This window comes from Cavia porcellus, unplaced genomic scaffold (assembly GCF_034190915.1).
Source record: "Cavia porcellus strain 051 isolate PalLab524CR breed Dunkin Hartley unplaced genomic scaffold, mCavPor4.1 scaffold_9, whole genome shotgun sequence".
NCBI classification, from domain to species: domain Eukaryota; kingdom Metazoa; phylum Chordata; class Mammalia; order Rodentia; family Caviidae; genus Cavia; species Cavia porcellus.
This window is the reverse complement of record NW_026947492.1, coordinates 13,246,861-13,264,541: the sequence shown is the minus strand read 5'-3', so window position 1 is coordinate 13,264,541 and position 17,681 is coordinate 13,246,861. Positions and strand designations below refer to the sequence as shown.

General features: G+C 40.1%; 1 long non-coding RNA gene across 2 annotated transcripts in view; it reads left to right on the top strand.

Annotated features, from left to right (window-relative positions):
• Positions 1 to 38: 38 nt before the first annotated feature.
• Positions 39 to 17,681, top strand: part of LOC106028258 (uncharacterized) — a 47,746-nt gene continuing 30,103 nt past the window's right edge. Inside the window, exons 1-3 of one of the 2 annotated variants that reach the window (XR_001201866.3) lie at positions 39 to 137; positions 495 to 587; positions 714 to 935. This is a non-coding gene — a long non-coding RNA (uncharacterized LOC106028258). Of the gene's footprint in view, positions 138 to 494; positions 588 to 713; positions 936 to 17,681 lie in introns of those variants that run through there. The other variant, XR_010049677.1, reaches the window with a different exon arrangement.

Sequence of the window (17,681 nt, the reverse complement as noted above, 5' to 3'; positions counted from 1 at the left end):
GACGGCGGATCGCGCGACTCGCCGGCTCGCCACCCTCCGCGGTCACGTGGGGCCGCGCTCCAGGCCACGCCCCCTCAGACCTGAGGGGGCGGGAACACCAGTACCTCGCTGGAAGCAAGCGGATGGAGTTGATCCAGGTGGCAAATTTGTTAGCTTGCTTTCTAATTGGCTGTGACTCCTACGAAGGAAGTTTCTGGTGTTTTTGTAAACGCTTGTGCAAATGATGCACTTCCCTGAGGAAAATAAAGACCTTAGGCCTGGAAGTGTAAACCGGGGCATTGGGGGGGGGGGGCGCCCTGGTGTTTATCAATGGTTGAGCGTTTTGTCGTGGAGCCGCCGTGAGTGGCCAGTTCACCCCTGGCCAACCGGTTAGGAGGAGTTCACTGACCAGAGGAGGACAGAGCTGAAAGTCTGCTTAGTACAAGTTTCTAAGATACAAGAGTACAACAGCTTTGCAGCTCGAACTGACCTTTATTTCTGATCCTTAATTCCAGGTAGGATCCCATTCTGTGAAATAGAGATCCCATAACCTGGTTGACTTTATAGACAAAAAGGGGCTGAAGAAAGCATACACAAGGAACAGTAAGGTTGGTGTTTCAGAGTTACTTTCCTAGTAGAGTTAAAAAGTTTTTGTCACGCTAACTCAGGTAAATTGGACCCTTTCTGGTTGGTTATAACATCTCTTCTAGTTGTTCGTTTGTTTGTTTTTTTAGGAAAACGACGATCCACGGGAAATGCTAAAGTGTAAGACAGAAATTATTAGACTTCAGTCATTAAAACCATCTATGTAAACATTGAATTACATATCTCTTGCTTATCTAAATCACATTTTGTCTCCTTTGTTTCCCTTGTTATTGTTATCTCATTTCATAAGTTTTGAAATTAAGATCTTTGCGTTCATTTCTGAAGAAAATAAAAGTGTGGTTTAAAGGATATTTACTTAGTATGAGAGTTCTACATTTCTGGCTGTCATGTGATAAAGCTGGCCTGTGGAATTTGTTTAGTAAACAAATATATATATATATATATATATACATATATATATATATACATATATATATATATATTTTTTTTTTTTCCCCTGTGAAACAAATTTTGTGGGAGGTCTTTGCATTTTCTTTGACCTATCCAGGTCAAACCAAAATGGAGGTGTTGACACCAACTAACATATAAGTAGACTTGAAAGAAACAAGTAAATCCTCAAACAGGATAATCTAGGCAGCCAATTTGAAAGGATTCAGACAACTTAAGTCAGTAAAATTAGGTAGTTCCTTCTGCTTTAACACTTAAGTAACATGATATATTACAATTTGCTTTCTTTTAGTATTCTTTGTTCTTACTTTATAAAAACCAGGATTTCTGTCTTGCCCGATGGTGTTCTACTTCTCTTTATAGAATGGCATATTGTTCAATTCTAGAATCGCAGCTCAATTTTGAAGAACAACTTATAATTGCATATTCTGCCAACTTTCTTATGTAATTAACTTTTTTTTTTATATGCCAGGGATTAAGCTCGCAACCTCATACTTGTCAGACAGGGACTTACACCACTGAGCTAAATCTCTGGCCATATGTGAATTAACTTTAGACTTTAAAATTTTTTCTCTTGAGAGATAAGGAAATTACCTTTGAAACACTAAGCCTCTTCAGTTACTGCATGAAAACCATTGCCTCTAGCCGTGTAGCTATCAACTGGGCCATCTAGTTACTTGAAACACCACAGCCCTTACTGTTTTTGTAATGCAGCTAAGTTATACTATGTCTCTGGTTATTGTGGGGCATTTGAATATGTGCTGTTATGGTTTGTGTCGAGATGCCCCATAAAACTTTATGTGGTCATAGGGCCTTTTCAGAGGCAGCTGAATCTAGAGTACATGGTGCAAGGACTAAGGATTAAGGGTGTGTGGATAGTTCATTGATTGATTTATTACAGCTCTAATCCAGGCATCCTAGATAGAGTATAAAAGGGGCAGGAAGACACTATTAAAGTTCTCTTGTTTTTGCTGTCTTGGACCTCCATGAACTGTTGCCTCTTTGCCTACCTTAAAGTCAGCCAATTATGGTTGAAACTTTGATAAACTGTGAGCTAAATAAACACCCCCCTTTAACTTTGGGTGTTGGATATTTTCTTTCAGCAACAAGAAAAGTAAGACAATTTGGGTCATTGCTTAACCTCACCGTGTGGTTCAGGAGCCTTTGAAACTAGCTTGTGAGAAGTTTGGAATGACTTCAGAGATGCCAGCTGACAAAGTAGAGCTGGAATGCCTTAAGCTGTACTATGTGTAAGATTCTAGTCACAACTCAAAAGGCCCAACATCTGATAGAAATAGTGCCAACAATGATCAGGCTTGGGAGGTTTCTGCTGGGAAGAAGGGCTGCAATGGTTGTTGAACTTCAGATGATACGTATAACATCTTGGCAGAAATTTGCTTATGTCCAGCATCTTGCTTGAGACTGAGATTAAGGGCAGCAGACTAAACTGGCAGAAGACATTTCAGAGCAGTCTAATGTTGAGGTGATTACATGGCTACTGTTGGGAATTTCTACTCAGATATATGTTGAGAATCAACAATAAAGAACCCAGTTGAATGATTTAAAACATCATGAGATAATCCAGAAAGGAAACTCCAAAGCTGTTGACTGCAAAGATAGAGCAGAGGCAATTGTGACTGCTGAGGGGCAAGAGAATAGAAAAAACGGCTTGATGGCATCATAAGAAACAGCAGGACTCCACCCTTTGCATCCTTAAAATTACAAACTTGAAAGACTTTGCTTTGAGAAGAGAGCCCAAGAGTACCATGTTCCAGAATGGCAGTAAGCCTAGAGAATTCATTCCTCAAGATTGAGTTCAGAGTACTTAGTTATCCAGGAACTCAGCCCCTACAGCCAAGAGAGAGAGAGAGAAGCCTGGCTACTGCTTAAGCTGACAGCAGACCTAGGCATCCTCCCCATGGTGCTCTTTTCAGGTGCATGCAGAATGGAAGTGTTGTGGAACCAGAAAAGTTTCCACCCAGATTTCAGAACAAGGCCTGTGAGGCCAAACAGTATGTTCCTAAGTAGGCAATGTGTGAAGCCAAAGGTTCAGTGAGACCCTAAATTTCTGAGAAATTAGGAACATGAATCATCTGAGGAAAACTACAAGAAGGAAGCAGAAAGAGCCCTAGAAAGAAGCCACGGGAGCTACACCTCTGGAAGTGTCATAGGTGCAGAGCCACCCAACCCACTTGGAGTTCACAGATTGTCTTGCTTGCTGCACATAGAATTACAGGACTTAACGTTTGCCTACTGGATTTTGGACTTGCTTTGGTCCCATCCCTTTGGATCCCCATGTGTACCTTTTAGAATGGAAATATCTACTTTGTGCCATTGTATTTCGGAAGTGGTTAACTTTCTTATCACTTGTACAGAACCTCACAGATAAGCTTTGTTACAGACACCCAAAAGAAAAGTGGTTAACTCCAGAGGAAAGTTAGGTTTTTCTTCATGTAAAAGTGTTAACTAGGATTTGCCTATTATAACAAATTGGAAAACTATAATTCGAATGCAACAAATTTATTTCTCACTCATATGAAAGTCAAAATTGGGTAATACCGACAAGTAGGCTGCCCTCCTCTACATGGTGATTTAAGTGTCCAACGTTTTCAGTCTTATAGCTCTACCATTATAATTTCCTATGCCCTAACTAAACAAATGGAAGACAGCATGAGGTATGTATAACTACTTTTTAAAAACCTTGGTCTGACAACTGCTCGTGTAGCCTTTTATATTCTGTTGCCTACAACTCAGTCAAATATGCACGTCTAACTGTCAGGAGGCTATTATTCTGGTAGTCCATTTTTCCAGCTCCAAACAGAGTTTCTATTGTTATAATAGTTATCTATTTCTTTTAATGAATTATTCCAAATATAATAGCTTAAAACAATAGTATTATCTCACAGTTTCTGTGAATCAGAAGGTTAGATGTAGCTTAGCTAAGTGTTTTGGCTCTGGCTTTTTCAGAAAGCTACAGTTAAGTTTCCAATTGGGGAACTAGGTATGGTGGCACACAACTGTAATCCAAGCATTTAAAAGGCTTAGGGAAGATTGCAGCAAGTTCAAAGTCAATGTGGACTACAGAGTGAGTTTGTGATCAGCATGAGCTGCATAGTGAGACTCTGTCTAAAAATACTTTTTTAAAGGACTAGAGATGTAGCCCCGTGAAAAGGCCTTGGGTCCCATCTCCAGTACCACACAAGGGAAGGGGTTAATCCCCAAATGTTTATGTGTTAAAGGCTTGGTTTCCAGATTGATGCTACTGGAAGATGTTCAGGACCTTTAGGAAGTGGGGGGCAGTGGGAGCTTCTTTGATAATTGAGAATGCTCCCTTGAAGAGGATTATGAAACCCTGGCCTCTTTGCTTTTTTTCTTATGATGTGCCCAGTCTGCTCTACCATGATCTTCCTGCCATTGGCATTTGGAGCTTTACCTGAGGCTTAAAGTTCCAATCTTGGACTGGAGCCTCCAGAGCTATTAGCTCAATAAAACTTTTCTAAGTTAATTACTTCAAGTCTTGTGCAGTGGTATTGTGAAGTTTACTAATATATAAAACTGTTACCAAGTAATGGGGCCATTACCACTGTATATACCTGAAGAAGTGAAACAGATTTTGGAATAGCTTACGAGAAGAGTTTGGAAGAGTAGGCTATAGAAATCCTAAAACACAGTTAAAAGAGCTTATTGAGTGACTTTTGTGAGAGCTTATGATATGTCTACTTGAATGGATCATGAAATGCCTAGCTTATCAGTGAAGCATAGCTCTAAGTGTGTCTGTGGATGATTGGCATGCAGGCCAGCAAACTGAGCAGAAAAGGCCAAGTGTGTGTGGCACCAACCAATAAGCTTTTAGTCTGGATGGGAAAAAATAAAAGAAGAAAGAAGTGTGCCCATTTTGAACAGCTTCCATCTTGAGCAGGGTCATCCTTTGCTGCCTTTAGACATCATTGTTCAGGCCTCCCAGTTGGGTCAGCTTTCCGACACGTACTGTCACTGTCCAGTGAGGCTTCAGGCCTTTGACTTTGGACTGGTAGTGCATCCTTGATCCCTCTTGTTCTGTTGTTTCTATTTCTTGGTTAGGCAGCTGTTACATCCTCCAGCTCTCCAGTGTAGAGATGACTCTAATCTCAAAAGCCTATTTAATAAATCTCTTTGTATAATTATCGATACATTTTTAAAAATTTTGTTCCACTAAAGAACCTTAACTACTACTCTAGAGAACCTTAGAAAACCAGAATGCTGATAGGGATGGAGACAATAAATGCCATGCAGAAGAGGTCTTAGAAACAAGACTGTTTCTTTTAATTGGTGAATTGAGACTCTTTACATTAATGATTATAACATATATTGGTTTATTGTTGACATGTTATCTTTCTACTCTTGCATTTTTATCTTTCCTTTTGTTTAATTGTCTGCCTTACTTAATGGTTTTTTCCTATGCGTGTCTAGACTGTTTTTCAGTATTCATTGAGGGTTGGTTTGGTGATAATGAAGTTCTTCAGCTGTTCTTTGTCGCGGAAGTATCTTTTTTTCTCCATCCATTTTGAAGGACAGTTTTTCAGGGTATATCAGTCTAGGTTGGAAATCATTTTCCCTTAGGATCTGAAATACTTCTCTCCATGCTCTTCTTGATTTCATTGTTTGTGTTGAGAAGTCTGCTGTGATTCTGATAGGTTTTCCTTTATAGGTGATCTGTCTTTTCTCTCTAACAGCTTTTAATATTCTATTCTTATGTTGGATTTCTGGGATGGTGATTATTATATATCTGGGTGTTTTATTTTGGTCATGGCTATTTGAAGTTCTATATGATCTCCTGGGGTCTAGCTAGGGTGCTGGAACTCACCTCCAGCATCCCAGTTCCCCAGATTGAAACTGATCTTTCTCGATGTTTCTATCTTCTGTATACCACCAGACCAAAAATAGCATGCCTCATGGGAGACCAAATTAAAGAAATGTATGTAGTTGCCCAAGAGCTCATTAGGAGCGAGGTGACTTAAAAGTTTAACTACAAGCTAAAGTTGTCCAAATTTGACAGCACCTTGATCTTGTATTTCTCAGCCTCTTGAACTCAGAAATAAATTTCTGTTGTTTGTAAGTCACCCAGTTTATGATATTTTGTCATAGCAACATGGCTCAGTGAACTAGTTGCTTATATATTTTAGACATTAAATCCATATCAACATATGTGTTATCAGTGTCTGTGCCTTTTTAGCTTCTTGTTGTCTTGAAGAAAGAATTGGACAAGAAAATATAAGTAGTGAAGCTTAAGATTTATTAAAGGTAGGAAAGGAAGTATATTTTGCAGAGTGCAGAACAGGCCATCGAGAAAGAAAGAACACAGTGACCACAAGATTAATGGTAACTGTTTTATGTGTCCCCCATTCTGATATTAGATCTAGGAAATTACTCATTCACAAGGATGGCGAACCTCTGAGTCTGTAGGAACCAGTAGGCAGAATTAAGAGTATTTCCAGCCTTTGTGATTTCCTCAGGGGTGTCTAAAAGCTTGAGCTGGTACTTGGTTAGCTGTTCCTTTGTCAACCACAAGTAACCTTTTGTCTCAAGAATAGCTCTCAACTGATGGGAAGCAAGGATTAATTTAATTTTTGTCCTCATTATTGTCCTAAAATTAGTGTAGTTGTAGCTGTTACTGTTTCTCTTTTGAAAAGTAAACCACTGAGTGGAGTTTTCATCTCAGCTTTTGGATCAAGACACCCAAAGCAGTTCCTCTCTTTTATGATATGTTGTGAAAGAAAAACTTTCTTAAATCAGATATTCCTAGTGCCCAAGTCTGCTCAAAAGGCACTGACAGTCACTTTTGTCCATTCTTGGAGCACAAACTCAGGACCTTTGTTGGCCTCATATAAAGGCCTTGCCATTCATCTAAAATTAGGTTTCAAGATCTGACAGATGCTTCCCATTTCATTGTTAAGAAGGAAAGAAGCCATTGTTTGGTGACAGGAGACCCAAAATCACAGATAGCCTGGATCTGTCGTTCCCTGAATGTATGAATATATCCCATGTTGGACTTAGAGAAGAGATACCTGAGCCTCTTCCTTTAAGACTTTATATCCCCCTTTTAGCTAGGAAATGAGGCCTTGGACAGTGTTGTAGTTGGATAACTCCCAAATTGGGGTGCAGATTAGATTGTCACCAATATACTGCAAGATATTTCCCTTTTAAGGTTCTTTAATACCCTTCCCAGTTCCTGAGAAAGGTCTATTTCTAAAACCCTATGACACAACTGTCTTGAGTACTTTTTTTTTTTTTTTTTTTGAAATAGGGCTTTTCCATTAAAAGGCAAACAGGAACTGGGCATCTGGATGGAGCAGAAGAAAAAATAAAGCATCTTTGAGGTAGACTGAGAACCAATTTGTGTCTCCTAGAATTTGGGAGAGGACTTTCTGTGGATTTACCGTAGAAGGTAAATTGGGATGATAGGCTCATTACTATCCTCTTTCTCCTGAAAGCTTTAGTAGAAGGGAATGGGAATATTGCAGGGGGACTAGCAAGGCAGAAAAGGCCCATGTTTGAGAAACCTGTGTATGTGAGCCTGGAGGCTTTTATGGCCCTCTTCTCTGCTGAGTGCTTCTAGCTGAGAAATTGGCTGACTTGGTTTGATGGCGAATTAGATCATAGAAGTCTTAGTAGCCCCAACAGGTAAAATCCATTTTGATCTTTGCTAGAATTTGAAAATTGTCCCTAATTTTGCCAAGTCTCTTTCTAGTATGGGAATTGTACAATGCAATTTAAAAACTCATGGTTGAACATTTTACCTTTAAACGGACATGTCAGCAAATGTAGAGAAGTTCTGACTAGGGGTCCCTTGATTCCAATTTTTGCTATGGATCTGGAGGGTGGTTTTCTGGAAAGGGACATTAAAACAGAATGAGTCACTCTTGTATCCACTGGCAATTGAATTAGCTCACCTATCATGTCCAGGGTCACCCAGGGCTTCTTACAGGAGAGGTAAATGTCCATGGATGGGGGAATTGTAGCTTTCCCCAAGCCATTCAGCTCTCTTGGTCAGACTGGGAGATGAGGGTTTTGGCTGGCCTAGCCCCTCTCTGTGTGTCAGTCTTCCGTGCCATGAATCAGGCACAACTGCCACCTGACACACACTTGTACTTGCCAGGTGGCCCAGTGTCTGTTCTCCTCATGTTTAAAGTAGAAATGCTTTTCCTGATTAGCTTCAAGTTTTGCTTTACTTTGGGTGTGCTTTAAGCATTGCCAATTGTGACGGCCATAATTTTCACCTGTCTTTTGTTTCTTGCCTGTTCTCATTTCATCCTCTTCCAGGTCCTAATGATTGAACACAGGAAAAGGACACTTCCAGGAAATGAGTCATAGGAGTTTCAATTTTTGTTATTTGCACTGAATATCTGTATTGTAAACCCAAATATCAGGTTCAGTCACCCAAGTATTGTAATCCTTTTTCTAATTTTCGTCACAGTCCAAAAGATTATATTTGTAATACTATGGAGACGTCATTGGAATCCTAGCAAGATAATTCCAATCTATCACTTCCAACGCAACCCACGGCAAGAGTAAAAACAGCAAGACATAGTCCAAGTTCAGGGCAGCCACGGGGTCCTAAGTCCAGTCCTCATGAGGACATGTGGACAAAGGCCTTGATCCTAGGCCTCTTCCAGAATTTATTATCTTGTGAAGAAGGTGGGTGGCTCAGGGATGAGTGACAGTGAGGATGCCAGGGATTACTGAGTAACTGGAGCTGGCTGGCCTGGGGCAAGATTGGCATCTCTGTAAACTGTAGAAATAAAGATAGGCAGAAGGATCAATTTACATAATCCAATTAGGTTATCAGTGGAATTGTTTTTGGTGGCTATTGCTTCAGTTTCTGATATGCAAACTCTTGTGCCCTGGGGAGTCATAGCCTCTTGTCTTGAGGCCCCTACCCAGTTAACATTTCAAGAGCTGTTTGCTCTAACATCTCATCCTGTGTTGTGGAGAACACTAGGCAAGGAAACAGGACTGTCTGATGGCTATAGATTTTGCATATTAGCACCTTGGCTAGCCTTCTTTGCAATGCTGAGAGCCAATTGAAGAGAGAAGGAAATACCCTAGCCAGTCTTTTAGGTATCAGTGTAAGGAAATGAGTCTCCAAGTAATCAAAGTCACAGTAATTGTTTTGGATTCAAAGGGAGTCACTGGAGTTGTCTCCCACAATCTGTGGTTGATTTGGTTAATGAAATGCTGTGCTATCAACTTTTGTTATTGAGTTGCAGGGTTCTACTGTCTCCTCCAAGACATTCTTCTTCTCTTGAACAAAGAATTGGGTAAAATACGAGCAAAAGATAGTGAGGTTTTACATTTGTTAAAGGCAAGAAAAGAAATGCACTTTTCAGAGTGAGTTTGAGCCAATTAAGTGTAGGCAAAAAGTACACTCTACAGTATGAGTGTGGGCTACTGTGAAAGAGAGAAACAGTAGCAGAATTCTGCATCTGTCACTCCTCAGGCTGACACCAATCTAGGTCATCCTAACGAAAACTTGCTCATGTCATCATAAGAAATGAAGACAGTGCTCTGGCTCCACATGCAGGGCTTTTTACCTGTTCCCCACATGTTTCCTGGGATGTTGTAATTTAATAGGGCATGCCTACTTCCCCAGGCAGTTTGTCATATACTCTAATCTCCTATCTTTCGTCTTTGGACAATATATCTAAGTTTGTTTATTTACAGAAAGCTTCCTCAAATCAGCCATGGAATAAGATTTTATTCTTTGCCCTATATAACCTCTCTCACTCTTTCATAATTAGCAAGTTCCTTAATGTATCTTTTTATTCCCATGATTTGAATGGCTATCATTTTAGATCTCATTTCTAGTCCACTGCTAATAATAAAACTTGGTTCTGTAGAAGAGCTAACAACCTTCCCAGGGTGATTTATTTCTCTTTTTGCAGAATATTACTCATCTACATATCTCCTAGCCTCTCGTAGGATTCTTTGTTTTTCATCTGGGCTATAGCAAATGATTAGGATACATTGGACAGCTCACCATGAAAGTTCAAAGCAAAGGTTGAAATTCAAACCTCCAGATCTGCCAGGCTCTGAAAATTGGATTAGCTGTTCTTTGCATTGTTGGGTATCTGCCACTTCAAAAGGAACCTGGACCGCAATAGTTCCCTTTGCTCCCGAGACCTCTCTTAGGAGCAGGGTGGGAGGTGAGTTACAAGGGTACCTTCAAAATAATTGCGTCCTGCAGGGTTTAAACTCATCTGAGATGTGCTAAGAGGGGGCTGAGAAATATTGGGTCTTTCTGGGAACACTAGCCTTTGGTTCAGTTCCCTGAGTCACTTGAAGAAAATAAGACTGATTTATTGGCCTGAGAATTTTAAGGAAGTCAAGGACACTGCCCACTGTGGTTGTTTTCATTAAACAGGTGAGAGGGAACCATATTGCCCACAGCATCAGGAGGACATCTGAGGGCTGGATCACCAACAATATCCATCTTCTCTTCCTTTTTAAATACAGTGGTTTGGAGGCCTTTCCAGAGATTCACAGCCATAAAAGCATGAACATAAATGATTTCACACCACTTTGCTGACCTTTTGTAAAAACGATCTCACTAAGAAATAGTACAGTAAGTTCCCAACTTATCAATGAGCTGCATCCAGGAGAATGTTCATATGTCTGATTCATTCATAAGACCAACAACGTCTTACACACCTTTGACATCGGTATACAATGTAAAAAGCCCAGCCATTCGCAGATGGGGGGAAAGAGAACAGTGGCCACAGCAGCAAACAGGCCCAGTACTAGAGCCAGCACCAGGGTGGGCAGCTGCTGGACTATGAATGGCCAGGCCCCAACCCCTTCTGGTACACAGGCTGGCAAACAAGTAGCAACCTCTTCCCCATCCCCAGCCTGCAAACGACTGGCTGATCAGGGGAAACACAGGCTGTGATGATAGCTATCGAGGTGAAATGCAATTGGATGCCTGCGGTGCTTTGTTTTTTCACTAACATTGATCTAGGGCCAGTGGTCTGATCATAGGTTCAGAGGATTAGCGATACGCAGTGTGGCATCTGGGGGAATCTCCTTCTGGGGGATGTAGTCGTTGTGAACTCCCTATGGTCTTATTTTGAGGTCCTATATAATTTCCATTATTTCGTTGGATTGGGTTTTATTCTTTTTTGTTTTGTTTGATTATGTTAAATCTGATGGCAGGAGAAGCTATTTCAAGGATAGTAAGATATATTATGGTAGAATTTTGGATTTACTATTGGCTTGTTTTGAAATCCTTGATTGCATTCATTGTCTTGTTTTTATTATTCCTATTCTATTGTGTTCTGTTTGATTTTTACTTTATCCAAAGTTATCTGCAGCTATTTTGAATCTATCAAAAGGCATTATGGTAACTATTGTTGATTTTATAATGTTTCAAAGTCCTGTTTTGATTTGTTTTATTCTGTTTTACCTTCTTTAAAATAAAATTAAAAATGAAAAGCATAAAAAACCAAACACACACAAATAATGTAGATAAACTATTTTTATTTTTACAGTTACTTAAAGATGGTAGTATGGGTTTAGGATTAGAATGAGGTACTTCTGTGGTTTGTTCACATCTATTAATATTCGTAATGTGTCCATTCATACCTGTGAAAGTTTTCAACTTGAATGCAAATTAAGTCCATAAGTCAGGGACTTACCATATCATAATTGAGACTACCATTGTGTATCCATCTTTCACCATTTCTTAGTTTATAATGGACACAAAAAGTATCACAATAGAAAATGTTGTTTTCTATTGTTGTCATTTCGTTTTTATTTTTCCAATTGTTGCGATAAAATTATTCCCAGTTTTTAATGATACAACCTAATGGTGAGGTTGCAGAGATCTGCAGGGTATTTCCTGTGGTAACCACAAGCCTATGAAGAGAAAGAAGACTGAATTTGGGGTCTTTCAGATGGCACCCCATGCAGAAGGGTGCAAACCTGTTCAGTCCTAAGAGCTTTCTCCTTGAAATGCAATTGTACTAGCTACCAGCTAACTCTGGTGTAGCAGCACAGTTGCCTTCTTATTTATTTATTCATTTTCACCTTAGAACTCTCTGTACCCCGTGTCCCACTATGATTCCTTGGGGAGAAGGGTGGAGACCCTCGAGGCCACCAACTAGCTACTTGAAAGAAAATCAGGGGCTCTGCTTTGCTACCTGAGAAATAATATTCCTTATCCTCATCCCAGTAGTAACAAGTTGGTAACTACTTTAAGGAAGAAGACATAGAAACCTATTTTTTTTTATCACTAAAGAGAAGAAAAACCTTAAAGTTCTAGGTACAAAGGATAACTATTTTGCATTGGCTGGATTGACCTTTACTGGTTGTTTTCTTGCGATCTGCTTAGACTCTCAGACACATTTCTAAATTACCTGAATTCTGATAGAAGAGACAGGGAGGAGATCTAATCTGATTCAGAAGGGGAGGGAGAGTCCCACATGGGCCCTGAATGTGGAGGATTTAAATCTAACAAACAGGGAAGAATCACATGAGCTGGAATGGCTCCCTAAAAAAGTGATACCCAGAGGGAAAAAAGCCATGTAGGGGAACAGGATAGATAAGAATTTGACCACAAAAGGGCCAGGTTAGGGTAGGCAGCAACTCAAACAGGAGACCAAGTTAGTAACAGTTATTTCTCCCCCTAAAAGTGAGAAAGCTGCACAGGCTCTCTTGTAGCCCTCAGGCTGTGCAGCCACAGAAAAGAACATCATATCTATGTGCCACCAGTTGCCAGCGGAGCAGTGTCCCCAACACAGCCATCCGCCCCACTGCAGGCTCCAGCAGAAACCCATCCAGGTGGACCCTGGGCAGTGGAGGTGGGGACAGAGGCCAGGCAGGAAAAGGGGGAGAGAAGTGAGGAAAAGTGGGCGAGGCCGAGAGGAGACCAGAGTGAGTGAAGGAGAGAGACCCTCCGGGTGTGGCCCAGAGTATGGAGGGAGACTCGATAGGAAGCTAAGAGCAAGCAGCCAGAGGCTGGCTCATCCTGGCTGCAGGAGGAGGGCACGGCGTCCACTGAGTTTTCTTACCTCCTGGCTGGCTTTGCCAAAACTGTGTGGTCGAGGTCTGGGTCTTTCTAGGTTCTCGTTGTCCTGAACAAAGAACTGTACAAGAAAACATACAAAAGGTTTCATATTTATTGAAGGTACTCATGATGGGAAAAGAAGTATGTAGAGCAAGCCACTGAGACAAAGAGCGCGTGGCTGTGGTATCTGTGATAACCATCTTCAGACCCCGTCCTGACAAACTTCCGTTCTTATGCCAGAAGAATGGAAGATAATGGCTCTGCTCTGTAGCAAGCGCAGGGCTTGGAAACTGCTGCCCTGAATCTCCACTGACAGGTCACGCCCCTGTGCCAGCTGCATTGCCTCACTCTATGGCTTAAAAATATTTTCTGCCATCCCACTGGTTGCCTTTTCTTTTGTCGTTTGTTTCCATTGCTGCTCTGAAACTTTTTAGTTTACTGTGTCCTACTTGTTCATTTTCGCTTTTATTCTGCTTTCATTATCTCATTCAAAAAAGTGTTACCCAAACAATGTCAAAGAGCACTCACCATGTTTTTTAAATCATTTGGGAGTCTTATGGCTTCGGGACCTACATTCGAGTCTTTAGTTCACTTTTGTGTGCTTTAAAGGAAGGTTTAACTAATCTGATGTTTTAGGAATTTCATATTTGGCATGCTTAACCCTAGAACGGGATGGTGCACAGGCTGGCAAGCAAGCTGCCACATCATGGTGGCCGGGAAAGGTCCAGCTTTATTTCTTTTTTTATGTCCAATTGCTATCCATTCTCCCCATGATCACTTATTGAAAAGCTGCCTTTCCTTTGCCGTGTATTGTTGGCACCTTTATGGAAGGTTAGTTAAGCATACACGTGTGTGTTTATTTCCAGTCCATCGGTCCATGTGTCATTTTTGTCAGGATAACATTATAGTGCCTTTAGCTTTGCTGTTTTGAAATCAGGATGTGTGAGATCTCAAGTAAACCTCAAGTTTGTTCTTTCTCAGGATTGCTTTGGCTATCCTGGTCCATCTGTAATTCCATACAAATTTTAACACCTTTTACCTTATTCTGTGGAAAATGCCATTCAAATTTTTATAGGGATTACATTGAGTTTTTAGATCTCTCTGGGTAGTATGACCATCCTAACACTATCAGTATCCTCAGTCCATGAACATGGGATATTGTATTAGACAGTTTTCCTTGCACTGGAACCGAAGGCGTGGCACTAACAACTTTAACAATAGATTCATAGGTGTGGAGTGGAAGCCATCAGCTGGCTTTGAGACAGATAAACGTGGTGGAAAGGTATAGGGGGGCAAAGCTGCTTAGTCTGTGGTGGACAGGAAGCAGAGCAGGGCAGCTACACCAGGGAGGAAAGGGGCAGAGATGAGACATACACTGAAGGTCATTTCTCCTCGGTCCCCCCAATATATCCAAAAATATGCTTATGCTGTACTAATCCTGTGGGTGGTTCTCAAGCCAATCAACTTGACAATTTGTTTTAACTGTTACATACCATTGCTTGTCAACCAGATACCCAAATACATCTTAAACTATATGTAATCTCTGAACACAGGTCATAATTCTGCTTAACATGATACAGCTATTCCACGTTCAACAAAAGCACAATAATTCTTTTCTCCAATTCTCAAGAGTTCCATCATTTTTTGTATCCATGTTAATTTCTTTTTTGCAATTCAAGTCAAATTCTAACTGTAAATCGCTATTAAAAATAAAAAAACAAGTTATAATCTCAAGACCAGATACCATACAGTTGTGGGGAGACAGACACCTCCCACTGAAGGCCAGATCTCAAGTCAAAAGATCAAACAAATACACCCACATTCTAAGGATAAGCACCAGGGATTGGTATTCTAAATAGGTCTCTATTACCCTGAGGAAGCCAGAGGAATTAGTAACCCAACCTCCTACAGACACAACCCTGGCTCTATACTCATGCCTGCTTGCTAACATGACTTGCTTCCCCTTTGACCCTGATTTAATACATTTTACCTGAACAATTATATTTGTAATCTTACTGATTGACCATAGTTCTGTCCCACCTCATGCTCACCTTGTGAGTTCCCATGTTTTCCCCATCTTGAACCTGTCTCACCTTGTGATTTTGCTCTATAAAAGTCCCTAGAAAAGATAGTCTTTGGTATCCCTTCAAGACCCTTTTTTTGGGGTGGGTACCAGGGATCAAACTCATGATCTCATGCTTGCCAGGCTGGTGCCCGGGCACTGAACTAAATTCCCAAGACCCCTTCTGTCTCTCTCTCAGACAGCTTTCTTTCTCTCAATAAATGTATTCTTCTCCTAACCTCTGTTCTTCCTAAGATTCATTCTTTGATTTTAGATAACACAGAGTCATACAAGACATCTAGTAGATTGTGAGTTTCCTTCCTCTATATCAGGATATCTCCAGAAATGCTACATTGTAGTTACTCTGTGACTTCCAGTTACCAGAGTAGCTCAGTTTTAAACAATTAACCCCTTCCCAAAGTGGCTCCTCACTAATCATTCCCAAACATGGTATATGCTTCAGTGAATATCTTTTCCACATCTAGTCTGCCATCCAGAATGATTCAGTTTTAAATTAAAATTCCACACTGTATTTGTAATTTACCACAATTACGAACTTCGGAGGGGGCTAATTCTGCCTGCCAAGTCCACTGTTTCTCCTTGGACCTGCTGGCCCTCTCTGCATTTGCAGAGCTAGTGCCCCCACCTCAGGCATTGGGCTAACATTCCATACTGTTCTGTTCTTTTCTTTCCCTGGTCTTCAGTTTCTCCAGTTTTCCTGTGATTTCTAGTTTATCTGTCAGCTCTTTCTTGCAACCCAGAGCTCGCTTTTGCTAAATCAGAGTCCACCTCCAGGGAAGGCTGAGATACGCTACAAGTCTTCACTCTACCATATTCTCCTCCTCCCTGGAGGTCAAGTTAGCCTAGAGATAAAGATTCTGAGGAACAAACAGAAATCTTAAAAGTAAAAAGCACAATAAGGCAAATAAAAACCTAAGCCGAAAGCCTCACCAATAGACTGAGTCACAAAGAAAGCATAATTTAGGGGCATCTTTAGGTTGATTAGTTATCACACATCCTAATATATAAAAAGTAAGAATTTATGAACAAAATATTTAACAATTCTATAGTGTCGTTAAAAGATGAAACTTAGACAATTTTGGTGTAGAAAAGGATACTGCAGTTTAGACTAACAGCATTAAAAAACCAATGAAATAATACAATAAAGCTTCCAGAATTTTGAGAAAGAAGTTTATATCTGTGTATTGGAGGCATTTAGAAACTGAAACTAATTTGACCAGCAAATAATCTCTCCATGGCACATTAGAGTTAAAATGCCGGGAGCAAGGTGGTTGGGGTTACCTGGGAAGCCCACACACTGCAGAGCTAGATAGAGACTGCAGCCACTGGGGCCACCTAGAAGGACACAGGGGCTGGGATTTAGCTCAGCAGCATACGTGCCTGCGTGGCAAACACAAGGTCTTGAGTTCGATCCCTAGCATAAAAAAAAAAAAAAAAAAAAGAATAGAAGGACACAGACACTTTGAGTCAGTGGAGGGAATGCAACCCTACGGCAAAAATGAAGCCACTGACAATTCTACCTAGCAAGAAAATATGCACGCACGCACTGTAGAAAAAAAAAAAAATAGGCCCCTTGTGACTCCTAATCCTTCCCTCACACCTCAGAGATTCTCCTACTATAGTCCCTGCAAAGAAACCACTCATCCAAACACATGGAAGAATTTTGTAGACTAATTTGGAGGGAGATGCTTCTGTTTGTTTGTTTGGTTTTTCTTTCTTTTGCTCCTTTTTTATTCTTTATTTTTTTCTGTTACTTTTAGCTAATTTTATTAACTTTCTTTTGTTTTTCAATTGGATTGTTTACTTACCTTTCTCCTCAATTTCCTTTTTTTATATTTTATTTCTATTTTTCCCTTTTTCTACCACTCCATTTTTACTATTATTATACTTAAGATGTATTAAGTTTTCAGATATTTAAGTTAACTAAAAGCTGTTATTACTGAATTCCTTTCTGTTGTTATTGGTGATATAGGTGTTGCATTTAGTATATGTTTACTGTATGTCGATATTTGGTTATCTATGTCAGTGTCATTCTTATAGTTTACTTTTTTATTGGTTGGGATGATATAGTTGTAGTTTCTCTTGGTTCTTATAATATGCCAATGCTTGGTTTGTCTATTATTGTTGTTGTCTTTGCTATTGCTAATGGTGACATAGTTATTGCTGTTTACTATATCCTTATAACTAGTCTGTTCATGTCATCAAGATCAGTGTGTTTTCTCCTTTCTATATAGCACCGGAGACCAAGTCCTCAGAAGTTTAGACATAAAGAAGACCCTCAAATATTATGCTGAGTAGTTGAAGAGGAATATAAACACCGAAACATAACCAAACACAAGAATATGTCACAGGGAAACAGCTTCTAACTAAAGATATTTACACAAAGATACAGTTTCTCTACATTAATTGATCTTAAGCCTGCTGAAAACCTTCCAAAAACCCTTACTTATTAAGAGCTGATCTCGCTTTGTATGCTTTAACAACTTGAACAACTATTTCTAAAAGGACATTATGTAATTATCAACT